At 37.0% G+C, this 10,157-nt stretch overlaps 1 long non-coding RNA gene across 1 annotated transcript; it reads left to right on the top strand.

Annotated features, from left to right (window-relative positions):
- The first annotated feature begins 2,064 nt into the window (after positions 1 to 2,064).
- LOC307126548 lies at positions 2,065 to 8,737 on the top strand. The gene is made up of 3 exons (XR_013816504.1): positions 2,065 to 2,127; positions 4,224 to 4,382; positions 6,911 to 8,737. It is a non-coding gene; the product is annotated as an uncharacterized lncRNA (long non-coding RNA).
- The last annotated feature ends 1,420 nt before the right edge of the window (positions 8,738 to 10,157 follow it).

Genomic DNA, 10,157 nt, shown 5'->3' with positions numbered 1-10,157 from the left:
TGTAATTATTATACCCTTAATCAATTACACATGTATCATTTTAGTTAATCAATCATTAATAGGCACTTAGTTAAAATTACTATAAATAGTTTATATAAAAGTCATACCAATAAGCTTTAAAATCTATAAACAAAGCTATAAAAACGACTACATGTGAGCTTAAATATTCAATTCTCTATATATATCAACTAAACTAACTTCATAACTTTTACTTGCAGTGACGTAGTGAATATTTTCTTTAAATTGTCCTCTTTCATAGACAGCTCTTTTCTTCTTGCTGTGTAAATTTGTTTAAATTCTTAATATTTTTCAATCATGTAATATTCTGCAGAAGAGAGAAATTAATCTCACAGCTTCTCTCACTAGAGGTGAATCTCAGTTTCACTGATCCATTTCGCTGATTGTTAAACTATTACCATCATGGTACAGGCCCCAGGAGCAAAACATTACAGACAGAAATACAAAAATAAACTACAAAATTGCTAATTCCGCTGATCTAGCCATCGAGCCACCCCCCTGTGAATGGCCCTGCTCTCAAACAACATACATTTGCATATATCCAGACTGCAGCACCTCTGTCCCCAAATTTAAGGCCTTTTAAAGGGATTGTTTAAGTTTGTTATACTATTTGTGACTTTTTAATGGTCTTAATAAATCAATTTTTAAAGGGTTAGTTCACCCAAAAATGAAAATTCTGTCATTAATTACTTACCCTCATGTCGTTCGACACCCGTCAGACCTCCGTTCATCTTCGGAACAGAAATGACGATATTTTAGTTGAAATCTGATGGCTCTGAAAGGCCTCCATTGGCACAATGCACGGTACACTCTCAAGACCCTTAAAAGGTACTAAAGACGTCGTATCATGTCGAATCATGATTCGGATCGCGTGTCAAACCGCCAAACTGCTGAAATTTGGCGATTCAAACAGCTGAAACGACTCGCTGATTCATAACGCTTCGAAGCTTCATGATGCCTTGTTTTGAAATCGTCATCACTATGTAAGTCGTTATTTAGGGTTTTTTTGCGCACAAAAACTATTATCGCCGATTCATAAAGTTATTTTAGAACCACTGTAATGAGATGGACTTTGTAACGACGTTTTTAGTACCTTTTAAGGGTCTTGAGAGTGAACCGTGCCATTGTGCCAATGGAGGCCTTTCAGAGCCATCAGATTTCAACTAAAATATCTTCATTTCTGTTCCGAAGATGAACGGAGGTCTGACGGGTGTCGAACGACATGAGGGTAAGTAATTAATGACAGAATTTTCATTTTTGGGTGAACTAACCCTTTAAGGACCCACAGAAACCCTGTTATTTGCTTGTGAAGTTATGGTATTTATTTCCTCAGTAATTATACTTTTTTTTAATGTTTTAAAGGCAATAAAAATTAAAGTTGTGTAATGTGTCTTGATTTAGGCTAATTTAACATATGGTGATACACTATTTTGGATTATTATAGTCTGTTACTGTAGCTATTGGACAGTTTTTACTGTAATTGTACACTATTTTTAACAGTGTGTGTGTGTGTGTGTGTGTGTGTGTGTGTGTGTGTGTGTGTGTGTGTGTGTGTGTGTGTGTCATGAGGGTGAGAGTAAATGATGAGAGGATATTCATCTGCTGGTGAACTATCCCTTTAATGCTGATCTATGGCAGATTGAAGAAACAGCAGAACTAATGGATGACTCTGGGACAGTGGATTAACCGGAGAGACACTGGAGTGGATAAATCTCAGGGACAGGCTAGTGACTGAATCGTCTGGATGGGACAATGAACACAACTACTGTGACTGTATATGTGAGTCTACATGGAAAATAAGTAATAAGAAGTAATTAATTCAGACACAAAAAAATGAAGTGACTGCATTGTGCGATTGCTTTAATTTATATTTTTCCCTCTCAATGTGAACTGTATCATTAACTTACCATTGTGCTTTTTAATGTATTTCAATATTACATTTGAGTATGAATTTTGTCATAGTTTCGTATATATAAAATATAAAAGTCTATGCACTTTTGTGATTTTAGACGCAGCAGTGTGTGAACTGGACTTTTATTTTGGTGTGGTGGTGTGACGTCATAAAGCGGCGACGCGCTCCTGCATCTGTTGTGATTCGGCTGAAGAAAGGTTTGTGTTTTAAGCTTTTAAAGTGTTTAAAGCAAAGCAGAATGAATGATGAATTATTAAATGTAACAATGCATTGCTTCATCCAACATTTATCAGCGTTGTGTTAGAAAATAACAGAATTAAACTCGTGTGTAACAGAAGGAGCGTCTAATTTCGCTTTTTATCGTGAATCAGTTTAAACATGAATTCAGTCTCTGGCGAGAGACGAGAGAAACGGATTGAACCGATTGATTCACAACAAATGCTTCAGTGATTCGAAGCGCTATTTCCATTTTTATCTAGATTTCTACAAATCATTAAATAGCTAAACTTCCTAATATATTAAGGGTGTGTATAATTTTCATTCTCTGTAACGTTAGTGTTAGTTTTGAGTGTTTTTGTCTAATCAGGTTATCTAGGTCCATATCTATTGCTCTGACTGATGAATTTGGGCAGAAATAGAATTCATGACAATACAATATTCTTTACTTAAATGTAATTCATAGTTCAGTAGCTAATACTCAAAAGTTGACCATCTGAATTCAACAACTGACCAACTAATAATGTATTACCTTAATTGTTTTAGACATTGGTTTGAGTCTGTGTTAACTGCATCTTAGAAAATTATACGTTTTTTAAATAAATTGTAAATAGTAGCAATTATTTTAAATAGAATTTCTCCAAACATTTGTGTTTAGATAAAACTTAAATAAATAAAAAAATTGATTTAATTAATGATAAATGCAATGACCAATCGAATCGATCTCTTTATGTTTATATCTCTTCTCCTCCATCTAAATTAGTTAAAATAGGTTAATATGTTTCCCTCATTTGAGTGGGGATATTTTGGGGAATTTCTTAGTCGGTATTGTGTAACAAATAAAACCAAAGAAGTGTCATTTAAAATTGTTCACAGAATATATCCTGTGAAAGACACATTAGGCATGAGATGTCTTGATGTCTAAGTGTTAAAATGAACTTCAACCTAGTCTTAAATCAGTTTTACTTCATTTGAATGAATGACTTTTCCAAAACAAAAAATATATATTATAGGTTTGTTTTTGTTATTAGGAAAAATATGCATCGAATTGGACGCATAACATATGTATTATGTTTAATACATGTTTATATGTCAAATATCTATTTTTAAATGATATTTATGCAAATATTTCTTAAATGTGTGTGTGTGTGTGTGTGTGTGTTCAAATATGCATAATAATTAGATGCAGTAGACACACATATATTATGTAAACACAAACTTAAGTTTCAGCTTTGCAACCATACTCCCCCTGAAACCCAAAGACTCGTGGTTTCTCGCACGCTGCCCGGTGGGTCATGGGAATAACGGCGTCGGCATCGTTTACGGTCGGAACTATGACAGTATCTGATCGCCTTCAAACCTCCGAGTTTCGTTCTTGATTAATGAAAACATTCTTGGCAAGTGCAAGACGGACGAAAAACGAAAGCATCAGTCCAAGAATTTCACCTCTAGCGGCGCAATACGAATGCCCCCGGCCGTCCCTCTCAATTCTGGCCCCGGGTTCCAGAAACCCACAAAAATAGAACCGGAGTCCTATTCTGTTATTCAGCGGAGATGGCCAGGCCTGCATTGAACACTCTTAATTTTTTCAACTTGAATCACTGAAAATGTAATCGTTTGCCCAGCACTAAAATTGAACTTTAAAAGTTAACTTTGATCATGTTCTATTCTGTAACGAATGTTATTATGAATCATACACTGTCAGAATAAAAAGGATTTGAACAGCCTGTCAATGGCAGTCCCTTATGAAAATAAACCTTTTCTACTGTGACCAGAGTTGAACTACACTTATATAGATTTCCATGGTTACCACTGCAAGTAAACATTTTAACCATGTGTACACAAAAATATAATCTAATGCAATTAAGGCGTATTGAATGTTAAAATGCCCAAATATAATGTTAAAACATAAAAGTTTAGAGGTATCGATATCTGGTGATACTGGCCTTGAAAGTATTGGTATTGCATCGAAAACAAAATAAGTGGTATCGCCCATCCCTAACTAAGAGAGATTTAGGACCCAGAGATTTAGTTTGGATTTATTTTTCTTTCTGTTAATTATTCTCATCTTGAACAGGACAAATGAAAAACTCCTGGTGAAGCGACTGAGATCCATGTGACACTATTATAAAGATGGAGTTTATTAAAGAGGAGAGTGAAGACGTGAAGATTGTAGAAGAAATGAAGATTGAAGAAACATTCAGAGTGAAACATGAAGAAACTGAGGAACAAACAGGTTGGTTTCATTCTCAAAGCTGAACTCGCTCATTTGATCCTAATTAAAATGTCCAGCTCTACAGAAATTAAGGATATTTTTTTGAAGAATGTCAAAGACAGTATAAACACAAGAAATGAACTGAAAATGTTTTTGAGTGCTTGTAATATCTGAGAGAAAACTCTGTGTACCAGTGGAGCTTTGCTGGCATCTAATGGGTAAAATCTGGTACTGCGCTCAAACTAACTTACTGAAAGTAAGTATAAAGTTATATTAAAACTAATACAGTGTATATATGTATACTCTAACTGAAATCTAATTTGAGATATCAACGATTTTCAAGCAGTTTTCGAGTTCAACATGTTTCATAAAAATATATATTTTATATAAAGTTATGTTCATAAATCATAAAAAAAGTAATAGAGGTTTAAGTTTATTTCAACAATAATCTGCCATGGGTCTTCTTTAAAAAATAACTTCTTAAATCGGTGCTCCCAAGCTTCAAATTTGTATGACTTTTTTGACACAGACATTTGTGTCCACTACAGACCTATGTGTACCTACTTTTATTTAATTGACGTACAAGGGTTAAATGTATTCATAGAACGGACTTCACAAATCTAACTAAGAAGCACATAGCTAGCTTAGTTAGCTTACCTTAGTCTGACAACCTGCACCTGGCGTGACTTCTTTATCGTAGCCGAGCCATTTCTCAAGGTAAGGGTGTTCGTTAGTCGGCTTCCCGTCCATGAAATGGTACGAACACACATAAGGGCACTTTAAGTTTAGCGCCTTCCGCCATTCTTTTGCCTCAGGTGCTCCTCATCTTTAAGGTGATGGGTGTAAATTAAAGTGCACCACTACACTCCGACCGCTCCACACTGTGTTTGTAAGATCATGGGTGCAATTGTTCTCTCCTCTTAATCCAATTGTTATGGCAGCCCCTAACTAAGCATATAATACGTGACATATTTGCTGTCTGTAATCATCTATTTTATCGTTATGGCAAGCAACTAGCTTAGGTCCCTCTCAGCCGGAAGTTTCCCTTGTTGGAAACTTCACCCTTGTTGTCGTGGAAAATAAGGTGAATACATATCTATGATATTAACCCCTAACCCTGACACGTACCTTAACATTTCTTTGTTGACAACAGCATATTTATAAACGACTCATATTACGCATTTGGGAAGATTGGAGTATGTTGCGTTCCTGTTCCTCACTTACAGAGTAGCATTTACTATGAATTTAAATTGAAAATGAACACAATGTTGTGCTTTACTCTGAAACCTGCAGCACGTCAGTCTGTATATTTATATAGTTACAACACAACGGTTGTGATTTGATGATCGCACAAAGCCATATCACATTCTCATAACCATGCATTGTCAAAATTCAAACAGTTACCAGACAACTGGAGTAACAGTTTCGAAAATAAACCGAAAAATAACTGAAACCTAAAATAACTAACTTCCGGCGGACCGCGGTACGCATCGATTTACAGCGAAAGAGTAACCCTAGATGCGTCCGTATTGGCAAAGCAAAACAAAACACCAGTCATGAATTAGAAGATAAAACAAGATTTTTTAAAGAGAAATGGCGGAGGATTTCAATATAAGGGAAGAGGGGCTTTAGTTTATTGCCCAGCCCTATCTGCGTGAGGCGTCCAAGCTTGCGATGCTCCTTTACATTGCTTCAGGGGATACTCTTATGGACTTCAAAACAGAACTTCCCTTTCAATGCCATTATAAAGCTTGGACGAGCCAGGGCATTTTTAATATAACTCAGATTGTATTCGTCTGAAAGAAGAAAGTCATATACACCTAGGATGACTTGAGGGTGAGTAAATCATGGGCTAACTTTTTAACACATTTTTGGGTGAACTAAACCTTTAAGGAGTGTGCGCCGTGACTCCTCGCATAACACTTCTGATCACAAACAATCTCGTTGGGAATCCTGAGAACACCTACCAGAATTGGTAGGTCACATTTTCTGACACGAAATTCTTTTAAGCACTCTTCTTCCATGTAAGCAAAGTTAAAAGTCAAGTATCACTTACACTGTAAATCTAGGTTTTTAGACTTACTGGCATCATACATGAGTAAAAACTTTTCTTCTGACAATACATTATTATGTAAAGCCAAAAGCAATCCTTCTCTTGCTTTTTTAAATGAATTTTTGTTTGCATTTCAATAAATGACTGACTGCTGCACTGCGGCGTCTTGTTTACCATTGCTTAGCTGTGATTTTTGCGTTCTCGGCTACGGCGGTGTGACAGCATACTTCCGGTCGCCGTAGCTGTTCCATTCGCAGCTGTTGCTTAAAAGTCCCTAATATCGTAGATATTTTCCACATACGTGGTACTGTGTGTTACTCACTACTGGCTTTTTTGACACCGTATACCACTTCAGAGTTCACATTGGTGGTGCGAATGCAACTATATGATCCAGTATACATGTTATTAGTTTTAATGTTTTACGTGTCTAAATGTTTTGATGTCTGTTGCTTAGTGGGATTAAACTATGATTAACTTTTGTCTTTTTTCGTGTTAGACCTGATGCCATTGAAAGAGGAGAGTCAAGATCTGAATGAAATGGAAAAGAAAGATCAGTACAGGACACATCATCTTAAAAAATCTTTTAGTTGCTCACCGACTGAAAAAACTACCTCACGAAAAAGTGCTCAAAAGACAGGAACTATAGGTGATTTCACCTGCCAACTGTGTGGACTACATTTCAAAAAGCATGAAAACCTTGAAGTCCACTTGAGAGTTCACAGTAGAAGGAAGCTTTACCCCTGCCAACATTGTGGAGTAATTTTCAATCAAAATGGACACCTTAAAGTTCATGTCAGAACTCACACTGGAGAGAAACCTTTCACCTGCCAACAGTGTGGAATGAGTTTCAGACAAAAAGAGCATCTTAAAGGCCACATGAGAATTCATACTGGAGAGAAGTCTTTCATCTGCCCTCACTGTGGAGACAGTTTCAGTCAAGATGGAAATCTTAAAGTCCACATGAGAATTCATTCTGGGGAGAAGTAGAATAAAGAAAACATTTGTACTTTCCAAAAGTGTTCATATGTAAAACTGATTTAGAAGCTAGCTGTGCATATGCCCTTGATGCATGTTTGTGTTTATGCAAACGCAAGTATGCCAAACTGACTTTGCGTACTAATAAGCTCATGAGATCATGTTAGACAAACAACTTGGAACAAGAAGATCTGTAAATGATATGAAACATGTTTATGTGTGATTAATAGTTTAAGCCCCGTTTCCACCGAAATTACCCGGAACAATTTATACCAGGAACTTTTTTTCGCCCAGACCTGCTACTGTCTGCGTTTCCACTGTGGTCTAAAGTACTGTGACGATTAGGCAAATTAGTCGGTGATGTAGGACTGCGTGCGCCTGCTCCTCCCAGTCAGCGACGGACAGTAATCACTTTTGCGCGATACTGTCTGCAACAATAACCAGCAAAAGCAGGGCTGCTTGCATCTCCTCCATACTTGTTATGTATTGGTTTACTAAAGAGGTAATTAACAAAATGGCGGAAAAGAGATGAGCACTGATACTAAAGCGTATTCTGAAAGCTCGTAAAGCTAGATTTAAAATAAGACAACGTATGTTATAATCAGCTATTACGGACATTGACCGTGAGACGGCTGAGACAAACGCATGCCATCAGACAGAAAGAGCAAGACTGATATTTACTGAACGCAGAACGAACCTCGCAAAAGACTTTTGAAAATGCCGGTTGAAATAAAACGCTGCGTGAGCTCAACCAATCAGCATGTTCACCGTCCAAGTCCCACCCCGAAAGTTCCTGAACTTTGAAAAAGTACGACATTGGGAGCAGGAAATATTTACCTGGAACTTCATTTAGACCCTGGTTCCTGCGGTCAAAACACACCGAGTACTAGGGCTGTGTATTGCCAAGAATCTGGCGATACGATACGTATCACGATACAGGGGTTAAGATACGATATATTGTTATATATTGCGATATTGTAAGAAAGGCAATATATGACGATATTTCTTTTTTTTAATAGAAAGATCTAATTTAAAAAAATAAAGAACACAACCATATGCATAACCTGACAAGTAATTATTTTATTTTATTAATACAGTATCATTTATATCACTAATCACCATTTTGTGCAATCCAAGTAAAGGGAAATGCAGGAAAAGTGACTGCAGGATTCTTTATGTGTATATGTTTTAAAGGTTCACAGTATAACAGTTTTTAATTTCTAAACTATTTAACAACAGAAAGTGCATAGTCCATTCCATGACTGAATGACTGATTGTTTTATACAACCCCAAATCAGAAAAAGTTAGGACAGTATGGAAAACGCAAATAAAAAAAAAAGTGATTTCTAAATTTACTTTGACTTGTATTTCATTGTAGACAATATGAACACAAAATATTTCATGTTTTGTCTGGTCAACTTCATGTCATTTGTAAATATGCATCCTTTCCTGTCATTCAGACCTGCAACACATTTAAAAAAAAGTTGGGACAGTAAAGCATTTACCACTTTGTAATGTTGTCATTCCTTTTCACAACACTTAAAAGACGTTTAGGGACTGAAGACACCAAGTGATGAAGTGTTTCAGGTGTAATTTTGTCCCATTCTTCCTGCAAACAAGTCTTAAGGTGGGCAACAGTACGGGGTCTTCGTTGTCGCATTTTGCGCTTCAAAATGCGCCACACATTCTCTATTGGAGACCGGTCGGGACTGTAGGCAGGCCCGTCAAGTACCCGTACCCTCTTCCTCCGCAGCCAGGACTTTGTAATGTGTGCAGAATGTGGTTTTGCATTGTCTTGTTGAAATATGCATGGACGTCCCTGGAAAAGATATCTTCTTGAAGGGAGCATATTATGCTCCAAAAACTCTATGTACTTTTCAGCATTAATGGTGCCTTCACAGAAGTGCAAGTTCCCTTTGCCAAGGGCACTGACACAACCCCATACCATGACAGACCCTGGCTTTTGGACTTGTTGCTGGTAACAGTCTGGATGATCCTTTTCTTCTTTGATCCGGAGCACACAACATCCATTCCTCCCAAAAATACCTCAAATACTGATTCATCTGACCACAGTACACGTTTCCACTGTGTGATGGTCCATCCCAGATGCCTCCGAGCCCAGAGAAGTCGACGGCGCTTCTGGACACTGTTAACATAGGGCTTCCTTTTGGCACAGTGCAGTTTTAACTGGCATTTGTGGATGTAACTATGTATTGTGGTACTTGACAAAGGTTTGCCAAAGTAGTCCTGAGCCCATGTGGTGATATCGCTTATAGATGAATGACGATTCTTGATGCAGTGCTGCCTGAGGGATTGGAGATCACGGTTGTTCAGCTTAGGCTTGCGCCCTTGTCCTTTACGCACTGAAATTCCTCCAGATTCCTGGAATCTTTTAATTATGTTATGCACTGTGAAATATCCAAATCTCTTCCTATCTTTCTTTGAGGAACATTGTTTTTAAACATTTCAATAATTTTCTCACGTATTTGTTGGCAAACTGGCGATCCTCTGCCCATCTTTGCTCCTAAAGGATTAGACCTTTCTTGGATGCTGCTTTTGTACCAAATCATAATTACAATCACCTGTTGACATCACCTGTTTCAAATCACATCATTATTTAACCATTTTACCTCATTACTAGCCCTAAATTGCTCCTGTCCCAACTTTTTTTGAAATGTGTTGCAGGTCTGAATGACAGGAAAGGACGCATATTTACAAATGACATGAAGTTGACAAGACAAAACATGAAATATTTTGTGTTCATATTG

The sequence above is a fragment of the Gobio gobio genome (genome assembly GCF_949357685.1).
Source record: "Gobio gobio genome assembly, chromosome: 5".
Classification (NCBI taxonomy): Eukaryota; Metazoa; Chordata; class Actinopteri; order Cypriniformes; family Gobionidae; genus Gobio; species Gobio gobio.
This window is presented reverse-complemented; position numbering and strand designations above follow the sequence as displayed.